The sequence below is a fragment of the Pelodiscus sinensis genome, chromosome 1, assembly GCF_049634645.1.
Source record: "Pelodiscus sinensis isolate JC-2024 chromosome 1, ASM4963464v1, whole genome shotgun sequence".
Taxonomy (NCBI): domain Eukaryota; kingdom Metazoa; phylum Chordata; order Testudines; family Trionychidae; genus Pelodiscus; species Pelodiscus sinensis.
The window spans coordinates 14,591,689-14,615,987 of NC_134711.1; the positions used below are offsets into that span (position 1 = coordinate 14,591,689).

The 24,299-nt window shown below is 43.5% G+C and overlaps 1 protein-coding gene and 1 long non-coding RNA gene across 4 annotated transcripts in view; both read right to left on the bottom strand.

The window, feature by feature from the left end:
* FRMD4A (FERM domain containing 4A) overlaps window positions 1-24,299 on the bottom strand; it is a 567,858-nt gene that overhangs the window by 504,331 nt on the left and 39,228 nt on the right. The gene's annotated exons all lie outside the window — the stretch shown is intronic.
* On the bottom strand, window positions 1,412-10,054 carry LOC112544800 (uncharacterized). 3 transcript variants are annotated; one of them, XR_012903177.1, is made up of 3 exons: window positions 8,282-10,054; window positions 4,138-4,268; window positions 1,412-2,963 (listed from the first exon to the last, which is right to left on the bottom strand). It is a non-coding gene; the product is annotated as an uncharacterized LOC112544800 (long non-coding RNA). The 3 variants fall into 3 exon arrangements; XR_012903180.1 differs by having other exon boundaries at window positions 4,186-4,268; window positions 8,273-10,054; XR_012903170.1 differs by having other exon boundaries at window positions 8,273-10,054.

The window sequence follows — 24,299 nt, forward strand, 5'->3', positions numbered from 1 at the left end:
GTGTGGCACTTAGGCCACATACAGCGAGAGACAAAAACAAGGGAGCTCTAAAGCCTAAGCTGAGAAGCAGCTGGCTTTGTAGCTTAAGTTATAGAGGCTCCTATACTAAGATCCAGAGATCCCAGGTGTCAAATTTCCAGTGGCAGTTACACTGGCACTTTACCCACTGATACATCCTTTTTCTATAGTGGCTCTGCACAGAAAAGGCCTCTGTTCTGGAACAGAGTCTATGTCCACTACAGCAACATTTTAGACAGGAAGGTAATTTCTAGAGCTATGCAAAACTCAGGAGTTTCACTTCTCAGGGTTCCAGGAGAACTTTGACTTTAGCTTCAATCCATAGGGGGCCGTCAGTTTTCGACGCAACTGACCAAAACAATAACAGCAACAGTGATCATTTTGATTTTATTTGTCTTCCGATTAATACTGAAAAGCGCCCAGAAGAATTTGAAGCCCTACCAGTGAGGCTAACAGCATGGCTGGGCCCCTGAGTAAGGTGGGGAGGGGCACTGATCTGCACCCTCAGAAGGAGTGGGGCCTCAGAAAAGGCAGGGTTGGCGCTAGGTAACCCTAAGAGCTGCCTGGAGCGCACCATCTCTTCCCTCTCTCTCCCCCCCCAATCCCTCAGTGCTGCCTGGAGCACACCACACGGGGCTTTAGAAGCAATCTAAAGGGCTTGAGGCTGTAGCTGAGAATTTCAGGCCATTTTTTTAGCAGCCGCCGTGGGGCAGTTGCCCCCTTTGCCCCTCCCCCCATCAGTGGGCCTGGGCTTCTCTGTATGTGTGTACACACACACTCACACTCACACTCAAGAGTGCACAGTTTGCCTCGGCAATGCCAGACAAAGGGTGAGAGAAAGGAACTAACTGAGGTACAACATGATTATGTGAGTTGCCCAAGGTCACAGATAAGGTGTAGCAGAGCTGGAAAGTGAATTCTCCCAAATACCAGACTAGTGCTTTAGCCACAAGAACTTTGTTTCCCTGGAAGGATTGTCAGATAACATACAAGGGATTTTTAGCTGACAGCAGAAATCTTGTCAATTACTGCAGTTCTGACCCGACATCGAGTGGATGTGAACAGGTGTGTGGCTCGGAGCAAAGCTTTCAATGACCTTAGGCCTAAATTGCTATCTAATGACAGTAGATCAAACTAAGCAAAAGTTGCATGGCCTTGGTTTCATTAAAAAAAAAAAAAAAAAAAAAGATTTGCACTGCTCTCAAAAATCTCCTCAGATGATCTCAAACCGTAGGAATATCTTTCCTCCTGGGGAAGCCATTATTAAACCAGGGCACTGTGGACAAATCCATAGCTACTGCATTTCAAAGAGAAGTTTTACACTCCAAACTAAGAGGCTGACCCCAGGGTCTTGTGTGGGTAGAAACCAAGCAGAGTAAAGTTAAGTGTGTGGTTGACTGTTTAACCCAGCGTGTCTTATTTTACTTGACCTGTTATGATACAATATGCTCACATTTAAAGAAATGTCAAACGCTGAACTTAGCACAAAGCCATGGGCTAGAGAGACGAAGGGCTGGAAATCTACAGGGTGCCAACCCTTACCATAAAGGATGATTTGATGAAAATATACCAGTTTAAATGGACTTTCCAGGAGCCACTGCTGCCATGGCAGTAGCAGAGGGGGCTGGAGTCCCAGACCTCTTTGAGTCACCAGGCCCTGGGTCAGTTGCCCTTTTCTCCTCCCTTCTCCCTATGGGCAGGCCTGTTGTGTAACCGTTTGTTTCCAGCTCTTGCGCGTTTCCAGTTAAATTCTTATTTTTTTCTCAAATTCTTTTGTGTTCTAGTATAAGGGCTCTAAAGTGCTGTGGGGGAGGAGGGGTTCAGGTTAAACTGGGGTTCACTGTATCTTTGGAGGCAGAGGAGCTGGAATTTCTGTGGTGAGCCAGCATCAGGAGCTGGATGTCTTAGGGGAATGCTTCACAAGGTTGTGGAGTGGAGTGAACCTATTATTAACCGAGCAAGATAAAGACAAGGCCAGCGTGGCTTAGAAGAGAATGAGGAAGAGCTAGGGAGCCCACCTTGAACTATAAGGAAGACTGCCTCTTACTTGAGATCAGGTATAACAAGAGGCCCCAGAACAATCTTGGTAAGTTAAAGCTATTTGCATGAGTAAGATTTGTGAAACAAGGCCTTTGACCATTAATCTATTGGGATCAGTGCTTAATGCTTCAAATGATCTTTGAGACTTGAAGACACAGAATTAATAACCTATCTCCATGCCATAATTTCATATGCAGCCCAAGAACCACTAATTTCAAAAGACTCTTTGTGAGATTACACCAAGCACGGTTCAGAATATATCCCGAACACTCTTCGCTACACTTCAGTAAATCAGATAAACATGCCTTGCCACACTTCAATTCAGAAGGAGAATCTGGGGGCAAACTGTAAACAGAAGGAAATAGCAAAAAGACCAATAAAACCCAATTCTGATCTCATACTGCTAGCCAGACTAGGCAACTGGGATAAATAAAGTCACACGGTTCTTCTACATTTATGATTCCTTCTTATCATTACTTAGCTCTCCCCAGAACAAAAACGAGTCTGTGGGGGGGATGAGGTTACACGCCTTTCAACTGACAATATTTAAGAAATGGGGAACCATATGGTTCTGAGTCAGTTCAGTTGTGAAAGCCAGGAAATTAATCTAAGATTTATTAGAGCTGGCAAGAGTAACCCAGTGGCATTGCTTCTTTTGTTTTCTGCCAACAAATCCCCTGTGGTACAGAGCTTTACCTTAAACAGCAATTGCTCGGTAGGCATATGGGCTTTATTTCTGCAAATGGCAACAGAGATTAGTATTTGCAAATCAAATTGGAGCTCTCTTCCCTCTGCAACCCCAAGTTCCTAGTCAGGCTTCACTCCTATTAGGAGGAAACTGGATTTCCACCTCCTTTCTCTAATGCACTTGCTCTGTTGATTCAAGATACCTTTCTGCTGCAGCACTGTAACAGGAAGAATGAAATGACCATTTAAATGTCACCAAGAAAATAAAGATTATTCTAATAAAGTGCTCCAACAAATAGCTCCATGAATATGCTTAGATCCACAAAGAGACAGACTCATATTCTCAGCTGTTGCCAGTTCAATGAATATTTAATTAAATTGGAATGGCTTCAACAAGAAACCCACATTAGAAAAGCCTCTACTCCACTGGCTCAGGCATTTGACTAAGAGGTCCCTCTTCAAATCCCTAATCCCTCACCAGGCCGAAGGGGGAATTGAACGAGGGTCTCTGCAACTCAGGTGAGGACTCTTATCCAGGAGTTTTTAGCTTATTTTCCATTGTGGTCAACATAGGCAGCTCTTTATGGGTACGTCTAATCTGCAGCACTATTTCGGGATATTTCTGCTATCCTGAAATAGCTATTTTGCAACTTTTAAGCAAGCCCATTATTTCAAACTATAACAGGCTCGCTATTCTGACGTCCCTGTAAACCTCGTTCCATGAGGATTAAGGGATGTTTCGGAATTGCAGTTTCCAAATTTGGTGCAGTGTAGGCAGTGCCAAATTACAAAATAAGCTACCTCAAAATTAACTCACTATAAGCTATGCAATTTAGATGTAGATACAGTGTGCATGCACCCTATGTGTTATATAGGCTGCATCCACACAATATATATACTACCTTCATGACCCTGATGCTGTCACATGGGATGCAGCTATGTGCTGATTGGGCAGCAAACAACCCCTGGGCCACAGGCAAGTGTGTCAGCCCCACTATTCTAACTACTGTGCTCAGTGGGGCCGACAGACTCGCTGGGCCAGGTTGGGGGGAGGCAGCTCAGCACGCCTGAAAGGGGCATGGTCTCGGGCAGAAGGGACAGGGTTAGAGTCAGCCAGCCCTGAGTACCCTGCCCTACCCCCACTCCCAGCCCTCAGAGCTGCCTGGTGCATGCTGCGCCACACTCCGGCTCCCAGTCACTGCCACTCCTGTAGTAACAGCAGCAGCTGGCATCCCTGGGCCCTTTTGAATCACCAGGCCCTGGGACAATTGCCCCCTTTACTCCTCCCCTCATCAGCACGCCCGACTACGCTAAAGCTAATAAGGGAAGCTGCTGCCGCCTCTTCCCTCCACAGCCATTTTGTGTGAAGCTATGTTCTTTGAGCACACCTACCAGCTCAGGCCTCACAAGGAAAGTAGGTGGAGGAATGTCTATCCTCACCTGGTTTCAAGATCACACTGGGGCTCAGCTATGTGCCGGGGAAGATAATGGAGCAAGTAATTAAGGAATTCATCCGCAAACATCTGGAAGATAATAAGGTGATAGAAAACAGCTAGCATGGATTTGTAAAGAACAAATCATGTCAAACCAATCTAATAGCTTTCTTTAATAGGATATCAGGCTTTGTGGATAAGGGAGAAGTGGTGGACATGGTACACCTAGACTTTCATAAGGTATCTGTTACAGTCTCGCATGACCTTCTTATCAATAAACTAGGGAAATACAACCTAGATAGGGCTAATACAAGGTGGATGCATAACTGGCTGGATAACCATTCTCAGAGAGTAGTTATTAATGGGTCACAATCATGCTGGAAGGGCATAACAAGTGAGGTTCCGCGGGGTCTGCTTTGGGACCAGTTCTGTTCAATATCTTCAACAACAATTTAGACGATGGCATAGAGAGTAGGCTTACTTACTAAGTTTGCAGATGATACCAAGCTGGGAGGGGTTGCAAGTGCTTTGGAAGACAGGGTCATAATTCAAATTATCTGGACAAACTGGAGCACTGGTCTGAGGTAAATAGGGTACTTGACACCATCAAGTATATCTCTTGAGATATTTAAGAACAGGTTAGATAAATGTCTATCAGGGATGGTCTGGACAGTATTTGGTCCTGCCATGGGGGCAGAGGACTGGACTCAATGACCTCTCGAGGTCCCTTCCAATCCTAGTATTCTATGATTAAACCCTGGAATAAATTGCCTAGAGAGGTCGTGGCATCTGCATCATTGGAGATATTTAAGAGCAGGTTGGATAGACATCTATCAGAGATGACCTAGACTGTGCTTGGTCCTGCTGTGAGTGCAGGGGACTGAATTTGATGCTCTCTCAAGGTCCCTTCCAGTTCTAGTATTCTATTTGGATGCTTGCCTGAGGCAATAATGTGCATGCTTTGAGGCAGGGACTTAGGAACCTAAGGATCTTTCATAGTGAAAATGTGGATGCTGAACAAGTTCAGGCCTCTACAAGGCTACGTGATAGTCAAGGGGTGGAGGTATGGCTCAGAGTATTAACTCAAATGAGTGTGTGTGTTAAATGCCTAAAACTGGGATTCTGGCACCTGTATCAGATTTCAAATAACTAGGTGACTGGGCCACAAAATGGAAGATGAATTTTAATGTAGATAAAATGCAAAGTAATGCATATTGGAAAACTAGGGTTGCCAGACAGTTTAATAAAAAACCAACAACCCCCCCATCCAAAAAAAAAAAAGCATGGGGAAAAAATTCTGCTGAGGGTGGGGGTGGGAGAAAAAAAAAGGAGGGGTGTGTGTGACCAAAGCAAAAAAAAAAGGGGGTGCTGAGCCTGACATGTGAGGGGGAGGAGCTTGTACCACATCTTACACTACTGCCTCCAGTATGGGGTCACACACTAATCGCCAATGCACCCACCTCTTCCCCTGAGCCAGGCCACCCAACTCCCCCATCCCAGTGCATTCACGCCTCCCCCAGAGCCAGTCACCCCAGTGCCCCCCATCCCAATGCTCTCACCCTTGCCTCAGAGCCAGGCTCCCCACAGCGTCCCCCATCCCAGTGCACTCACCTCTGCCTCAGAGCCAGGCATCCCTCACCCCAATCAAATCCCCTCCCGAGTCCTTCCCCCCGCCCCTGCAGAGCCAGGCACTGGAGGAACGGGAGGGCAGGGTAAGGAAATCTTACTTTTAAAGTCGCTGCTGCCACCCAGCTCGCAGTGTGTAGCGAGAGGAATCACGTGGCCAGCTCCTGGGTCTCTGCTCCTACCCCAGCCCAGTGCCCCCCTAGCGTGGCACCCGGCAAGTGCCCCCTCCTGCCCCCCCTTCGCTACGTCTCTGCCGCACTCCTCACTCCCTTGTCCCCACCAGACGCAGCAGGGGGAAATTGTCCCCACCAGGCTTCTGTCGGAGGGAAACAGGAAATAGCAGACATCTCACAAATCCGGTATTTTCTGTTTGTTTTTATTTAACCGGACGGGGGACCTGAATAACGGACAGTCCAGGTGAAAACCAGACACCTGGCCACCCTATGTAAAACATAATCCCAACTATACATACAAAATAATCGAGCCTCAAATAGTTATTACCACTCAAGAGAGATCTTGGAGTCATTGTGGATAGTTCTCTGAATAGAGCCACTCAATGTGCAGTGATAGTCACAAAAAAAAAAGCAAATAGAATGTTAGGAATCATTTAAAAAGGTATAGAGAATAAGACAGAGATCTTGTGGCCAAGTCCATGGTATATCCACATCTTAAATAGTCCGTACTGGGTGAATTCCATGCAATGTTTGTAACAATACATGCATTGGGCCAGTTTTATGTACCATAAAACCCCACTTTAATTTAAGCAGAGTTAAATATGGGTAACCAAGAGCAGTATCAAAGCTTCACATTTCAGTGAATAGTGAGCTAAATAATAGCAGCTATCAGGTTAAAAGTTGTGGATGTTCACAGTTCCTGCATAGATTATGAAAGGGAATGTATGAGGGTACATATACACATTTCCACATCTGAAAAATTCCATTCATTTTATGGACATACGCATCAGTTTAATTGTTTTATTTCTTCTGCTGCCTACAGGAAGAAACAATAGCATGTGTATGCAAAATTTAATTATGTGGGAATAATTTTGTATTTTATTACTTTAACTTATCACTCTAATACAGGAGGCAGTAAAATTCTTCATTTTGAAATAAGTATCTACACGAGCGCACACAAATGTATTAGTCCACATATTTGCATCACTGAACTGAAATGTAATAAGGAAACATTTCAATCATTCACATCATGAAACTAATGCTTCCTGTGATCATATAAATCCATTGGCTCTGAAGAGGTTATTTTTAGAAGCAACAAACCTTTAAAATATTAAAGGGTGTAAATCTGAGAGTTTGCCTCTGGCCATTTGGAAACAAATCTAGTTTTAAATATAACTTTGTGTACTTGTTTGTAATAGAAAAGATTCATTTACATCTGAACCACAGAACCGTAAAGCAGCTGATGGGCCAAATCAGGCTTACAGAATCCCAAATTATATCCTATCTGTGTTCATGCTGTCCCCATAACTGAAAGATGAGGACAGAGTCTGATTTTTCTGGGAATCTCCCAGTAAGGAACCATTCACCAGCCAAGAAGATACAAGTGCAAACAATTAAATTTATCAGAGTTAGGTGCCTTGAATTTTTTTTATTTTATAGATGATGTAAATGGACATGCAATTTTCATGTTCCTGAGCAGTTGTTATTGTGAATTGCCCTATCAAATTGTGATGCAAGCAAAATTGTATTTAGAGATCAGAATGAGACCTAATGTGCAGGGCTGTGTCAGACGGGATTTTATTCTGTGTTTATACAGGACCTAGCAAACCAAGATTGCTGGTCCATGATTAGGACTCGTAGATGCTATGATAACACAAATCATAGATAATAATAATGCTGCACTAGATGGACAGGACAAGTTTCAAAGCAGATTAAAATAGATTGAAATTTTTATTTAGGGTCAAGTTCAGCCACCTTTATTCATAATGAGTCATTGATTTTAAATGGGACTGCTGGTAGACTAATGTGTTACATAAGTGACTCAGTGTAGCAGAATTAGACATAAACGTACTTACCCTAAGCAGTATGTACCTTGGTAATCATAAAAGTAACAGATCTGCCATAAATAATGCAAGTCAGCAAGAGAATTGAAGTGTCCCAAGCCGCGCACCCAAAGTTTGTGTCTGGTGCAGGCCCTAATCTCATGAAGGTTTCAATGAGACAAGTGTGTGCTTAACTTTAAGCACGTGAGTAAACTGCTCTGATGGACTGTGACCAAACACTTTTTTTAAAATGCATGCTATGCAGTGTGCTGGTCCAGAAATGGAACCCGTCTGACAGGCAGTGCGCTTTAGGGAACAGGGAAAGTTCCAGTGAGGTGAATTGCTATCCTGGTTCAGCCAGTGAACTGCAGTCTGACCTGGGACAAGCCATTTTCCCCTCCTGTGTCTCAGTTTCCCTCCCTCTCTTTCTCTATTTAGACTATAAGACTTGGGAGCAAAGGTTGTCTCTTACTATGCATACATCATTTAGGCACAGCATAGCTCTCCGCTGGAACCTCTAAATGCCACCGCAAGAATAATGAATCTGTTCTCATTGGCAATGTGACCCCGGTGCATTTCAGTATGGAATGTTGAGGAATGCTGAATTATGACCATACGTGTTATGTAGGTTGCCAAGACGCAGCATCACATAATGTATTGATATTGCAAATGTCACAGCATAATAATCACAGCCACTAGAAGTGCTGTAATTAAAAGTGTACATTCCCTTTTCAGTGAGACACACAAGGTACAGCTATTTTCATACTTAACCAGCTCTGAAATATAAACCAGCGAAATTTAGAGATACCATGTGAACTGAAAATGCTTAAAACAAAGAGTTTGCTTCAAATAAAAAATGACTCCTCCTGTCCACTTCCACTGTGCTTAGAATCAAGCAGCTTAGCTCGATCTACAAATCATCAGTTAAAAAAAAAGCCATTCTTTGCAGTATCCTCCAAAGACTCCTTCCATAGTTGCTTGGTAATCCATAATCAAAATGAATGACAGATCATACAGCGTGATTTCTGTTTGTAGATCTCTGAAGTTGAATCAATGAACACATCTTAACACCCCTCATCTATACTACTTGAGCCCTAGATCTATTTATTTTTCACAAATAGGACTGAACACTCCAATTTAATAAATTGCTCAGCCTTTCTGTTCATTTATTTGTTCATTAATCTTCATAAAAATATAGCAAATCTGTAGCTCCCTCTGTATTACCTGCTTCTCTGTGGACTTCTGCAAATAAATGAAAAGTACCACATATGCGGAGAGACAGCTGTAAGTCTGGAAATGTGTGTGTATGTATGTTGTACTAGCTACATTTCCCTGCTCCCTATGGAAACGTAAAGCTTTGTATAGATTAATTTGTTATGCCGTGCACACACAATAGGGCACTCTGAACTAATGTTTTAGGAGAGTTAGAACAAAACAGTAAGTTGCAGGCAACTTATTGCTTTCTGGTATAGATCAATCAATTTAGGCCTGGTAATGAAATTTTAAATTTTTTAAGCAATGGTCACATTTCGTGCCTTTTCTGAAATATTTCTGAAGATGAAAATTATATAAAGTACATTGATGCAAAAAAGCAAACATATTATTTTTCAATTTGCAAGGGCATTTTTTAAATGGCCCCTTATGTTGTTCTCACAAAATCTGTGTGCTGGGACATGGACACGCCTACATTTGCACGTGCAGAACGGGTAGCTAAAAGGTTTAGATCGTGTACGGAGTTCTCATATTATATATTTTAGGAATGTGCATTTGTCTTTCTGTCTGACAGTCTGTGAGGCTGTTTGTTCAAGAACTCCTTCTCAATAGTCAGAGCTAAGACCACCAACTGTGGTAGGCAGCTTCCTCTTATCATAACTTAAAGCAAGGTCAGGGATTGGTTATGCCAGGACAATGTGCTGTGCCTGGAATTTGATTGTTTGTCATACAATGGAAAAGGAGGAATCTGGCAGGAGGGACAGTTATTCTGCAGAATGACCACAGGAGTCAGCAATGGTCCAGAGATGGAGACCATGATAGCTATAACCACCATTGGGCCAGCAGGTGGCAGAGGTGGAGAAAGAGACAGCGATCTACTATATATTTCAAAAAATTTGTCTGTTTCTGTGTGTCTCTGTCCCCCAGTCAAGGGATATGCACCCCTCAACAGGCTGCAGCAGCCATAGACAGACACTTCTTATCTGGCCACAAGCTGCTGCTGTGTGAGAGAGGGCTGGTGTTGTCCTCTCTCTCCAAGACAGCCTGCATACTGAATCTCTCATCCACAGACCATCCCCAGAACAATTATTTAAATGAAGGACCCGAGTAACAACCTAGTGTATAATATAGAGCAAAACATTCAGGAGGAGTCACTAAAAAATGCAGACAGAGCACAACTAATGCACACCGTACATTCACAGAAAGCTGCAAGGACAGGAGTTAAACAACCAAAAGGTACTTTTCATGTTTAGAGGCCTACACAAATTACAGTGACACATCCATTTATTCTGCTGTGGGATATCTTACCGGGGTAGTGTATTTTTTTTCAAGGTCCAAATTTCTTGATCAACCTATAGTCAAGACTCAGACCCCAGAGAAAATAATAAAATAAAATAAATAAATAATATCCCAACAATAATGATAAATAAATAAAATTTCAGGGTCTGCTCAAAAGAGTCTGGTGTTCTGGATTTGGCCCACAGTCTGCCTATTGATTACACCTGCCTTAAATCATGTTAAGTTGTATCTTGACCCATTTTCTTACTGAAGACAATAACTTCAGCGCCATAACTCGAAATAAGATACGCATTTTGTGTAGCTTAAATAAGCCATAAGATGCATTTGGATGACTGATGATTAGGGTGATCATCCCTTTAGCCAAGAAGAGGGGTATGTGAATTCTGCCCAGTTGCCACATTTGAAATGTCTCAGCTAGCCAGACATTCCTGTCTGTATCTTCACCCACATAGGCAGAGTGAAAGGAAGAGCCACATACCTTTCACATCCCTTGCCTTTTCCCTCTTTGGGGGAGAACCTCCTACACTGCCCCAGCCCTAGACTGCCCTGAGAAGAGGGAATAGAATATCTAACTCTGCCTAGTCTCTGTGGGGAAGAGACCAAAGTGGCACATGCCCTATGAACTGGACTCAGTACTCCTATATCCTCATGCACTCACCTTGGTTTCCCAGGATGGCTAAGGAAATTTCCTGAAACACTAGGCACCCCATGGGATGGGTAGGTTTGGATTCATGCATTGGTAACTGGTTAAAAAATAAGAAACAAAGGGTGGTAATAAATGGTCAGTTTTCAGAATGGAGAGAGGTGTCCCCATGGGGTCTGTATTAGGACCAGTTCTATTCAACATATTTATAAATAATTTGGGAATAGGGATAAACAGTGAAATGCTAAAGTTTGCAGAGAATACAAAACTACTCAAGATAATAAGTCTAAAGCAGACTGATAAGAATTACAAAGGGATCTCACAAAAATTGGTGACTGGAAAACAAAATGGCAGGTGAACTTCAATATTGATAAATGCAAAGTAATGTGCATTGAAAAGCATAATCCCAACTATATATACAATTATGGGGTCTAAATTAGTAGTTACCAATCACGAAAGAGATCTTGGAGTCAGATTTTTCTCTGAAAACATCTAGTCAATGTGCAACAGTAGTCAGAAAAGCAAACAGAAAGTTGGGAATCATTAGGAACGGAACAGCTAATCAGACAGAAAATATCATGTTTCTTCTACATAAATCCATGGTGCATCCACATCTTGAATACTACATGCAGATGTGGTCACCCCATCCCAGAAAAGGTATACTGGAATTGGGAAAGCTACAGAAAAGGGTAACACACATGATTTGGACTATAGCACAGTATCCATATGAGGTGAGATTAAAAAGATTTCAAATTAGAAAAAAGATGACTAAGGGGATGCATGATAGATGTCTATAAAATCGTGAATAATATGCAGAGTGTATATAGATGTGTTAATTACCTTTACACATAACACACAAAAACCAAGGCTCACACAATTAAATTAATAGGCAGGATGTTTAAAACAAACAGAAGGGAGTAACATCTTCACATACCACACAGTCAACCTATGGAACTCATTGGCAGATGTTCTGAAAGCCGAAAGGATAAGTGGGTTCAAAAGAGAACTAGACAAGTTCGTGGAGAATAGGTCTATCAATGCCTATTAGCCAAGATGAAAACCCATGTTCTAGATTTTCCTAAACCTGACTGCCAGAAGCTGAGACTGTGCAACAGGGAATTATTCACAGAGAATGGATCATTTGATAATAGCCCTGTTCTGTTCATACCCTCTGAAGCATCTGGCACTGGCCACTGCTGGAACACAGACCATTGAGCAAGATGGACCTTTGGTTTGACCCAAAATTGACATTCTTATGTTCATTTGATCCTACTGGAAACACCCCCTCAGTGACAATTCCACATTTACAATGATACTTTGAGGCCAGTTAATGAGTTTTAAAACCATTTAATGCATAACATGGTGACTTTATATCATTCTAATTTTGCATGAAAATGTGTTGAGTTCCCAAGTCAAATGCCTTATAAGTCGTCTAAGAATGTTACATCCACACTCCAATCTTTATCAAGCAAACTTGTAATCTCATAAAAAGAAATCAAGTTAGTTTGATAGGATCTATTTTCCATAAGCCCATGTTGATTTGCATTAATTACATTACCCTCCTTTAGTTCCTTATTAATCGAGTCCTGTATCAGCTGCTCCACGATCTTGCTTGGGATCAATGCCAGGCTGACAGTCTATAATTAAAGAGACAAGGTGGGTGAGGTAATCTTGTATTGAACCACCTTCTGTTGGTGAGAGTGACAAGCTTTTGAGCACACACAGAAGAAGAGCTCTGTATAAGCTCAAAAGCTTGTCTGACTCATGAGCAAAAGTTGGTTCAATAAAAGGCATTGCCTCACCCATCTTGTCGCTCTACTATCTTGGGACCAACACAGCTACAACATTGTATACATCCTAGCTACATCTAGACTGGCATGATTTTCCGCAAATGCTTTCAACGGAAAAGTTCTCCGTTAAAAGCATTTGCGGAAAGAGCGTCTAGATTGGCACGGATGCTTTTCCACAAAAGCACTTTTTGCGGAAAAGCGTCCGTGCCAATCTAGACGCGCTTTTGCGCAAAAAAGGCCCGATCACCATTTTTGCAATCGGGGCTTTTTTGCACAAAACAAATCTGAGCTGTCTACACTGGCCCTTTTGCGCAAAAGGACTTTTGCCCGAACGGGAGCAGCATAGTATTTCCGCAAGAAGTACTGATTTCAGACACTAGGAAATCAGTGTTCTTGCGGAAATTCAAGTGGCCAATGTAGAGAGCTGGCAAGTTTTTCCGCAAAAGCAATTGCTTTTGCGGAAAAACTTGCCAGTCTAGACACAGCCCCCTAGTATTAGTCTGGTCATTCAGCCTACCCTTTTTAAACATTAGCACATTAGCTTCCTTCTAGTCTTCTCGAATTATCCCAGTGGTCAGGAGGCTGTCAAAATTGTTGGGTCCATGGGCAAGAGGGAGCAGCTCTGTGCTCCCAGAAGAAGTGGATCAGGGCTAGCCAGCCCTCAGTGCTGTCCGGACTGTGCCCTGCTCCTCCCCGGCTACCCAGAGTGCACCACTCAGGGCTCCGGTGGCAATTTATAGTGCCTTTCCAGTGATCCAAGGCTACTGAGCATTAATATTGTTCCTTACTTACGTTGCATAAACACCCATGACATTTCTTTTTATATTTCCACATCCTTATTGGTAATAATTTGAATATTTTATCCCAAGCAAAATGTGGATGCTGTACAAGAACTGAGTGCTAAACACGAGAACTAAATAAGGAGGTTCAGATATCATAGCCAAATGCAGCAATGTTATTAGAGATGGCTGAAAAGTTTCTTAGAATGGCAATAGAAAATTGCTAATCTTTAGAAAAATTTTGTCTAAATCAAGTTTTTCACAAAGTCTGCTTTCTTTGAAAAATGTTGATTTTTTTTGTTGGAAAAAAACCCCAAAACTGAAAAAAACCACATTTTTTAAAGATTTAAAATTAATTAAAATTTTAGTGGAAAATATTTTCTAATCAGCCGTACATTTTATGCACACTGGGTCTGAGCATCAGCTAATGTAAATCAATAGCTCTATGCAAATCAATAGACTTCTGTTGTTTTACTCCTTCTGAGAATGTGGCTCATATTCTTTAAGGTAACCTCACTTTAAATAACTACACAGCATTTTTCAGACCTCTGGTAAATTGTGACATTTTCCAGGGTGCAATCTGGACTCTTGAACATCTGTAGCTCCTTAATTCTCAACTGGGGGGGGAGGGTGTACATCTACACTGGGGGGAATGAGTTTGCACTTCCGCTTTTTTTTGCAGAAGAGCAAACATGCTCTTTCGGGGAGCCCTGTATTCCTCATTCTACGAGGGATAAGGGCTCTGTCGAAAAAGGAGGCTTTTCCACCATTTGGCCCCATCTTGACTGGAAAAGTGATTGAAAAAAAGCTATGCAAATTGCAGAGCACAATTTGCTTAGCTTAAAAAAAAACCCTATAGTGTAGACCTAGCCTTGGAGTGCCTTTTACACTATTTTGCTGTGAGGGCAGCCACTCCTAGCATCTCTACAATGCAAAAATCACAGCTGAACAATGTGAGTGCTTGAACAATGTACCAGCAGTGTCATACAATAGCATCTTGTAACCTTACATACAACACTACTACACATTTTACCAGGACAATAATGTTCAGTAGATGATGGATTTTCAAATGATACCTCCCAAGGCATACTTTGAACAAAATGTATCAGTCTTGTCAATGTAAAAGTGGAACAGTCGGTCACAATGATTTTTCTTCATTAATTAATAACAGAGCTGACTACTTAAATATTAACAATTATAGGAGTGGAGCAACAGAGGTGTGAAGGTAGATGCACCAATCCATTGTTGACCCAGGAATCTTTTTTTCGAGACTTTACAGATACTTCTGAAAATCAGTTTTCCTCCTGGTTTTTTAAATTGAACAGATTGCTCCAAATAATAATTGGGATGAAGGGTGGAAGAGGAACAGTTCCCCTACAAGGGAGTTTAGCCTAAATCCTCACATAAAAGGCAAAATGCTGGCACTATTAAGTCAATGGCAAAACTCCCATTGATTTCAGTGGAATAGAATTGCATCCAAAAGTATTCAGTTGCATTTAATGGCTTTTTACAATGGACACTTGCTAAACCCATTAGACCAGACACTGAACAGATTTTTAAAGTGCCACATCAATTATCCCAGTGTTGAACAATTTTGAAAACAAGGGGAACATATTCTATTACCCCAGTTCAGACTTCTCCTGACAAGCTCTCCAAATCTTTACTAGGGTGTGACCTTTGTGGCTTCGTGTAAATAGATTGTGCTCATATTGCTACTTGTCTGCTTGACCCAGATATCAGTGCTTTGCAGTTTTTCACACCAGCACATGCCCATGGACCATCTGTTACCATGAAGCCAGATAAATTCAGCATTTACAACTAAGGGTTTGTCTACATGGGGATGCTTGGGAAAGTTAATCCAAATTGATTTTTAAAGTGGCTTAGTTAAACCACATTAAACCCTGGTACGAACACTTTTATTGAGAGCTAAAGTGGTCTTAATTTGGATTAAAGAAAGATAAACTGCATTAAGGCTACTTAAACTCTGAAAAAAAGTGTTCTGTGGAGGTTTAGTGCTGTTGAACTAATCCACTTTAAATGTACATCTTAGTTAATTCAGATTATTTTTCTTGAATACCCTTGTGTAGACAAACCCTTAGACAATGGATCTGAGTTAGTGGATCAAATCATTCTAATTTTAATATCAGAAGGGACCACTTTGGTCATCTAGTATGATCTATATAACTCAGGCCTTAGAATTCCATTCAGTGATTGCTGCCCTGAAGGGAAATATTCTTCCCTTCTACAGAAGTGAAGACTATGTAAGTTGAAGCATCAGTCCAGAGAAGTCCATAAGCTACCTTCACCTGTTCAGAGGAACCTAGCCACTTCTCACCTAATGCAGCCAGGCAACTGTATAATACTGAACATGAATCTTTCCTAACCACTGGGGAGATAGCCGTGTATAGGGTACATCGTTGCAATCAAGGACTTAAGAGTCTCTTTTTAAAAGATAGTTTGCCCCTCTACAGAAGTGGAAAGCCTATAGAAGGATTATCTCATGTCTTCAGGTCAGCTAAGTTACCAATGGGGCATATCTGCACTACGTGGAAGATCAATGCTCCCATGGTCTATCTTCCAGGGTTTGATTTAGCGGGTCTAAATGCTGCTAAATCAAACCCAGAGTCTGCCCCCATCAGCACCAGTACTCCTGCCCCTCACAAAGGGTAAGGGAAGCCAATGGGAGTGTTTGCTCCCATTAGCCTCCCACTGTATGGACAGTGCAGAAATGCAATTTCAGATACATAATTTACGTAGCTGGAATTGTGTAACTGGAGTCAATGTATCTTACTTCAACCTTCTGCTGTAGCGTAGACCACGCCCAACAGTGTACTCAGTGATAGGTACAATGTAAAGAGTTTTAACATGACAACTGACATGCACACAGAGTGTATGGGGAAAACGTGCGTTCTGTATACAAATCCACAAAAGATAAGGGCACAGCACTAAGTGTTATCTGAATGCTCTCTTTAAAATCAGTTCATCAAAGCCTTTCACACTCTTAGCATGACTGACTGAGAGGGTTTGTTGGTTTGCACTCCTGACAAATACATTTTTTGTGAAAGATAACAAGGGATGTAGAAAGATAATAAAAAAGCCCATCTTGTAAAAGTGATCATGATTTTATTTGAAAGGTGCACAGTGTTTTTACAGATGTGCTTTTAATTCCCTCCCTCAGCCAAAGCACACTCATTTTTCTGTCAATGTTATTGATTTTAATCTATTTTGAAACCACTAGGAAAAAGAAGAGTCAGAAAGCCAAGAGTATCCAGACACTTCAAGTATCCAGAGGTAAGGACTATAACCTCTCATGAGAGTGATGCTGTGGCCAAAAGAGGTAATGCAATTTTGGGATGCATAAACAGTAGGTGAAGAGAAGTTATTTTCTCTCTCTATTTGGCACTGGTGTGAACACTTGTGGAGTCCGATGTCCATTTCTGGTGCCCATATTTCAAGAAGGATATTTGAAAAAAACTGGAGGAATTTCAGAGAAGAGCTATGAATGAGAAGAGGGCTAAAAAACAGGCCTTACAGTGGTAGACTCAAGGGGCATGTCTATATTTAGCACAAGATCGATGCTCTTGAGGTCAATCTTCTAACATTGGAATTAGCGGGTCTAGTATTGACCCATAGATCGAATGCTGAGGGCAATCCCTGCCGGTGTTCAATACGCCTCCTTCTGCAAGGAATAAGAGGAGCTGATGTGAGCGTTTGCTCCCATTGGCCTCCTGCTGTGTGGATGCCACCATGACTGGGCTTAAGGTAAGCCACCTCCACACATGCATTTTCTGTAGCAGGAATTGCCTGGTTTACTATAGACCAGGCCAAGGAGCTCAATCTGTTTAGCTTAACAAAGAAAAGGCTAAGAGGTGACTTGATTATAGTCTTTGAGTATCTACACGGGGACAAAATATTTAATAATGGGCTCTTCAGTCTAGCAGAGAAAGGTCTAACATGGCTGCAGGTGAAGCTAGACACATTCTGTCTGGAAAGCAGGTGTACATTTTTGGGAGTGAGAACAATTAACCATAGAAACATTTTAGGAAGAGTCATGGTGGATTCTCCTTCACTGACAATTTTAAGACCAAGACTAGATGTTTTTCTACAAAGTCTGCTATAGCAATTATTTTGGGAATGTTCTCTAGCCTCCCAGTTCCTGACCGCCGAGTCAGGGTGGCTCTGGGGGGGTCAGAACTGGGATAAACTGCACAGTGCCTCCCTTCCTGCTGCAGCTATTGGGAGTGGTATGTCCTGCCCCGCCTCTCAGCCAACCCCTGCTGGGCAGGAGTGGGATTTCCTCCTGGCTGTGGAAGAGCAGTTTGCTGCACAGTGAGAGGGCCCCACGGAGCCTGGCTCTACAGCTTTAGAGCAGGCGCAACCCGGGCAGCAGCATTCAGCTGGTGGGTGGGAGGCAGCGCAGGGCTAGGTGAGGGAGGCAGGGAAGACACTGATGACTCCAGGGGCGGGGCTAGTGCTGGGAAGCTCTAAGAGGCAAGGGGCTGACATTAGGACACCTGGGGTGGGGACTGGCACTGGGAGGCCCTGGGGGAGCTGGATGCAGTGGGACTCTGGAAACAGGAGGCTGGCACTGGAGGGCTCTCAGGGGCAGGGGGACTGGCACTGAGGCGTTTGGGATGGGGGACTTGCAATGAGGGGGCCCTGAGGGCAGGAGGCTGGCACTACAGGCATTGGGTGCAGGGGACTCTGGGGTCAGTGGCTGGTGCTGGGGGGTAGTGGAGGGGTGAGGGGGCTCTAGGAGTTAGGGCTGGCAGTGGGGGGCTCTGGGGACCAGGACTTTTTATACCATGGACCAGCAAACCCATTCACAAACTTTTGGTGGACCAGTAACATTTGCATATCATTATGCAAAAAATGAATATTTGAATATGCAAATACAATGTTACCAGTCTGCCAGAAGTTTGTGAACGGGTTTGCCAGTCCACGGTATAAAAAAAAGTTGGGAACCACTGCTCTAGCCTGTGCTACATGGGAAGTCAGACTAGATGATCACATATCAGCGTGGCCCTTCTGACTTCCATGGAGCTCTTAGAATCATAGAATCATAGAATAATAGGACTGGAAGGGACCTCGAGAGGTCATCGAGTCCAGTCCCCTGCCCTCATGGCAGGATCAAGCTCCGTCTACACCATCCCTGACAGATGTCTATCTAACCTGTTCTTAAATATCTCCAGAGAGGGAGATTCCACCACCTCCCTTGGCAATTTATTCCAATATTTGACCACCCTGACAGTTAGGAATTTTTTCCTAATGTCCAATCTAAACCTCCCCTGCTGCACTTTAAGCCCATTACTCCTTGTCCTGTCCTCAGAAACCAAGAGGAACAAATTTTCGCCTTCCTCCTTGTGACACCCTTTTAGATATTTGAAAACCGCTATCATGTCCCCCCTTAATCTCCTTTTTTCCAAACTAAACAAGCCCAGTTCATGAAGCCTGGCTTCATAGGTCATGTTCTCTAGACCTTTAATCATTCTTGTCGCTCTTCTCTGTACCCTTTCCAATTTCTCCACATCTTTCTTGAAATGTGGCGCCCAGAACTGGACACAGTACTCCAGCTGAGGCCTAACTAGTGCAGAGTAGAGCGGCAGAATGACTTCACGAGTTTTGCTTACAACACACCTGTTGATACAACCTAGAATCATATTTGCTTTTTTTGCAACAGCATCACACTGTTGACTCATATTCAACTTGTGGTCCACTATGACCCCTAGATCCCTTTCCGCCATGCTCCTTCCTAGACAGTCGCTTCCCATCTTGTATGTCCCATCTGATTGTTCCTTCCTAAGTGGAGCACTTTGCATTTCTCTTTATTAAACTTCATCCTGTTTACCTCTGACCATTTCTCTAACTTGCTAAGGTCATTTTGAATTATGTCCCTATCCTCCAAAGAAGTTGCAACCCCACCCAGTTTGGTATCATCTGCAAACTTAGGTATCATCTGCAAACTCTTCCAGATTTACAGCAGGATATGTAAAAGGAAAACGAAGCCTCATGTCTTTCATGCTGTAAAAGTTTCAAAGGCTCCTTGCTAGGCACTTAAGTTTTTAAGGACGTGTCACTTTTGACAATGGGACTCAAGTCTCGTTGAAAGTCAATGGGATTTAGGCTGAAAATGGGACTTGTGCACTTTTTAATATTTCTGACGCTGAATCGCATTTAAGGCCAGCAGGAACTGGTTCCGGCAGGGCATCAGGTCAGAAGTTACCTTGTGCCGAGGAGACCAGCGGGGAACCCTGGGAAGGGCTGGAGGCCCCCTATTTCGAAATAAGCATCTACACAGTGCTTACTTCAAAATAGCAATTTCAAAATTGGCGCTGTTCCTTGTGGAATGACATTTACCAATTTCGAAATAAGCCCTCCGCTATTTTGAATTAATTTCAAAATAGCAGTTGGCTTGTGTAGACACTAGGGAAGTTATTTCAAAATAATGGCTGTTATTTTGAAGTAACTTTGCTGTGTAGACATACCCTAATTGACTCTGTGTTGAAGCAACTCCATAATCCTGTTTGTCCATGGTCTTGTGAGTTGACATGGGGTAACCTCCCCCTGTACAACAATGCATACCCTGAGCCACTTCAGCTCTGGAAGGACACAGTCTTAAGGGCTCAGCATCTATGAAACCCACCCACTAAAGGGATCAAAACCCATCTGTGTAAAACTTTTACACAGGAAAATCTCATAAGGTAAGCTTCTCTATTAATGAGAGAGAGATGTGCAGTGGTTGCTTTCCGTCAAGTAACAATTATTTACAATGGGCCTGATAATAAACAAATGAGGTTTTTATTAATCATAAAAAATTGGTTTTAAATGATTAAGTGAAAACAGATAGATCATAGCAAGTTGCTAAATTAAAATGAACAGAAAATGTACAACTAAGTCTAATTCACTAAGAAACTTATTATATGCAAATTCTTAACCCTAAACAGCTGTTCTTATTTCAGGTATAAGGTTTATGTCAGAGATTATCTTTTACACTGACTTGGGTTTCCAGCCCTCTTTAATTTAAAAATTCGTTTTTTCTTCTCTTAGGGTATGCCAGGTAGTTTCCTTGATCAGCTGAAGACATAGGGCTGATAGTTCCCCATTGCTTAAACAGACTCTCCCCCGGAGCAGGATCTTTTGTTTGGCATCCCCTCTTTCCATGGAGTTCCCCATTGCTTAAACAGACTCTCCCCTGGAGCAGGATCTTTTGTTTGGCATCCCCTCTTTCCATGGAAAAATACCAGGTTCAAAATGGATTCCAGTATCAGGTGATCTTTCTAGACCAATCACCTTTGGTCTTACTGGACAAGCAAGGCTGTTTATAAGCTGTTGAGTTGATCACCAAGCCATTAGGGCTCTGGGGTACCAATGCTGGCTCTCATTAGCACAGTTAAAATTATAAACAGATTCACATTTCATATTTCTAACTTCACATACAAGATTGCTACATGCAATGAAACAGGATATACAGATACAGCAGATTGTAACATTAAAATAGATAGGTTATTTAGTTTAAAAGCATCATTGAGTTATGCAAATTCCTATTCACAAGCCAATTTTCACGAAGTGTGGGGTGCTATCCTCAGTGTCTTGGCTAGATCCCATGCTCATTCTACCTAAGGTCACTAAATTTCCCCGATAGTTTCAGTGGGCTAGGTTATTGCTCACATCCTATCATGACCTATTGGATACCTCTGCTCGGCAGCTAAGCAGCTGCCATGTTTCATCCCGTATGTGGAAGCAAAGATGCCAATAAACAGTGCTGCTTGTGGTAGGGCCATGATCTAAATAGCTGGAGAGAGAGTTCAGAAGTGGCTCAGTTTTAAATATGCCTCTGACCCCAAAGAAATTCTTCTTTGAGTTTTCCATTCTGGCCAAAACAAAATGATACAAATGGGTAAGTCCCTGATCACATACTCTCCATGCACCACATCATTCTGTAAATGCTAAAAATAAAGAGTCAAAGACACAACACAACAAAAACAGAGCAGCCTCCCAGTTTCTCCATGTTTCCTTACCTTGATCTGTACTCAGCAAGACTCTGCCTCTCGTAACTGGAGTCACCTGAGTTTTCTTTTAAGATGCTGATTTCATAGGCAATGAGTCCAGGCTGGAGCATCCACAGGGAAAAATTAGTGGGTGCAGGGCACCCACTGATGCAAGCTTCTTCGTTTTCCCCTCTCTCCATGGCTCTCACCCACCAGCAGCCCCACACTTACCAACTCCTCCTGCTGCCTCCCAGTACTTCTACAGCAGTGTTTATCAACCTTTTATTGATAAAGTACCCCTTAAAAAAACAATATCCCCTTTCTCAAAAAAAATTATAAGTACCCCCCAGTACCTACACTTTTCAGACACACAATGTTTTTTCTACTATTGCAACACATTTGTTTAAACAACTTAAACGTAGCCGGGTAGGCAATGAAATTTGTGGGTGTAAAAGGTACAAAAATAATAAAGCTCTATGGGTATGTCTACACTACAAAGTTAATTCAAAATAACAGACGTTAGTTCGAATTAACTTTGATAGGTGCTACACTAGCGCTCCGCTAGTTCGAACTTAATTCGAACTAGTGGAGCGCTTAGTTCGAACTAGGTAAACCTCATTCCACGAGGATTAAGCCTAGTTCGAACTAACTAGTTCGAATTAAGGGGTGAGTAGCCGCTTAATTCGAACTAGTGGGAGGCTAGCCTTCCCCAGCTTTCCCTGGTGGCCACTCTGGCCAACACCAGGGAAACTCTACTGCTCCCCTCCCAGCCCCAGAGCCCTTAAAGGGGCACAGGCGGGCTACAGTGCCCATGCCAGGTGCAAGCCTGCCAGCACCCAGCCAGCAGACCCTGCACCTGGCACAGCTCAAGCCAGCCACCTGCTGCCACCCAGCCTTCCCCCTCTTCCCGGGACCAGGCTGGCGGCTCCTGGGAGCCTGCCCGGGACCGCAAGAGGCGGGCGCCCGCCTGGTCTAGTGCAGACATCGTGGACCTCATCCACGACCTCTGCACTAGGCACAGGAAAGTGGCCATCTAGGGCAGGAGAGCTGCCAGCCTAGCCACCCAGGAGCAGGTTTGCATGAAAATCAGGGTGGTCCAGTGAGACCCCCGACCCTGAGCCCTGAGCTTAGAATGGCCGTACTGGGTCAGACCAAAGGTCTATCAAGCCCAGTGGCCCGTCTGCCGACAGAGGCCAACACTAGGTACCTTGGAGGGGATGGACCGAAGACAATGACCAAGCCATTTGTCTCGTGCCATCCATCTCCAGCCTTCCACAAACAGAGGCCAGGGACACCATTCCTACCCCCTGGCTAATACCACTCCATGGACCCAACCTCCATGACTTTACCTCACTTCTCTGTAAACTCTGTTCTAGTTCTAGCCTTCACAGCCTCCTGCAGCAAGGAGGTCCACAGGTTGACTATTTGGTTTGTGAAGAACAACTTTCTGTTAGTCATTTGAAGCCTGCTACCCATTCCTTTCCTTTGGTGTCCTCTAGTCCTTCTATTATGGGAACTAATGAAGAACTTTTCTTGATGCACCCTCTCCACACCACTCATGCTTTTATAGACCTCTATCATATCCCCCCTCCGTCTCCTCTTTTCTAAGCTGAAAAGTCCCAGTCTCTTTATCCTCTCTTCATATGGGACCTGTTTCAAACCCCTCATCATTGTAGTTGCCCTCCCCTCTCCCATCCTCTCTCTTTCCCTCTCCCAGCTCCTTTTCCCAGTCTCACCCAGTTTTGTTCAATAAAGAGAGTTTCTATTTTTGACCACACGTGTCCTTTATTTTGTACATCAGGAAGGGGGGCTAGGGAAGGGTAAGTGGAAGGAGGTGAGGGAGGAATGGGGTACGAGCCCCCAATGGGGAGGACTGGGGTGGCTCTGCGGGCTCCTCAGGGTGGAAACTCTCCTGCAGCCCCCCGATTGACCTCTCTCCCCAGATGGCAGCCTGCGGCAAGTGCATCCGGGCTGATGGCCGAGTGCTGTGATGTGCCGAGTGTGGACACTCAGGGCACTCCAAGCCAGGACTGGTTTGCAAGCGGGAAACCCCCTGAGAACTGTCTGTCCGGGGTGGGGGTCGGGACCCTTTAAGCACAGCCCTCGGCTAGCCTGAGACAGCAGCTCCACTCTCTACGTCCTCATCTGATGCCCTGCCGGCACTGCTTCCGGCCATCCTTAAGCCCGGTTCAGGGTCCACTCAGTGTGGACGCGCTAGTTCGAATTAGCAAAACGCCAATTCGAACTAGTTTTTAAGTCTAGCTGCGCTAGTTCGAATTAGCTTAGTTCGAATTAACTAATTCCAACTAAGTTAGTTCGAATTAGCACTGTAGTGTAGACATACCCGATAATACTTAAAACAAAAATTCAGTTTTCTCCAAATTTCAGTTGTGTTGATGTACCCTCCTCCCCCAGACTTCTCTTAAGTACCCCTTAGGGGTTGAGAAACACTGTTCTAGAACACTGCTAACAGCTGATTCACAGTGGTCAAATTCCAAGAAGGCAAGGAAAGTGCTGGGAGGAGCACCCTTGGGGGAGGAGCAGAGAAAAGAGGGGGTGGGGAGGAAGCAGGGGTATGAAGAGGCAGGGTGGGGGTTTGAAACTGGGGAAAGACAGTGGGGCCTGGAGAGGAGAGTGGGTTTAGCACCCTCCCAGGAAAATGGGAAGGTGTTGCCTTATGCTGAGTTTAATTACATTCAGCTGTATCTAATTAGTTCCTAGCTGGGAATGCCTCCCTGAGGTAACTCCAAAGGTTGGCTGGAAGTTGAACCACTCAAAGAAACAGGCT